At 46.4% G+C, this 289-nt stretch overlaps 1 long non-coding RNA gene across 1 annotated transcript in view; it reads right to left on the minus strand.

Moving 5' to 3' along the window:
* LOC122192895 overlaps positions 1–276 on the minus strand; it is a 1,136-nt gene extending 860 nt beyond the window's left edge. Inside the window, exons 1-2 of the long non-coding RNA XR_006182737.1 lie at positions 159–276; positions 49–81 (exon numbers count right to left, since the gene is read on the minus strand). This is a non-coding gene — a long non-coding RNA (uncharacterized LOC122192895). The remainder of the gene's footprint in view (positions 1–48; positions 82–158) is intronic.
* Positions 277–289: the final 13 nt, after the last annotated feature.

The following is a 289-nucleotide window of genomic DNA, read 5'->3' on the forward strand; positions in this document are numbered from 1 at the left end:
GGTGGGAAAATCATTCATTAGCCCAAAACCAATGGGTCAGGTACTCACTTTCAGGTGTGGGTTCGATGTTTGTCACGACTCCTGCAGAGGAAATAAGGGGAAATATTAATTCCTGAGCAATCAGACCCCCCCCCCCATTTCCTTCCCCCTTTGCCCACCTGACAAGAGGAGGAGGAAAGTGAAGGAGGATTTCATCCCGAATCCTGCAAAAATGGTAAAAAAAAAAAAGAAGAAAATGCTCTAAATTTTGTGGAAGGGAAGGGAGAAGGGAAGGGAGAAGGGAAGGGAG

Source organism: Lagopus leucura, unplaced genomic scaffold, assembly GCF_019238085.1.
Source record: "Lagopus leucura isolate 7727_CA_CO unplaced genomic scaffold, USGS_WTPT01 32890-0_obj-0_obj, whole genome shotgun sequence".
Classification (NCBI taxonomy): domain Eukaryota; kingdom Metazoa; phylum Chordata; class Aves; order Galliformes; family Phasianidae; genus Lagopus; species Lagopus leucura.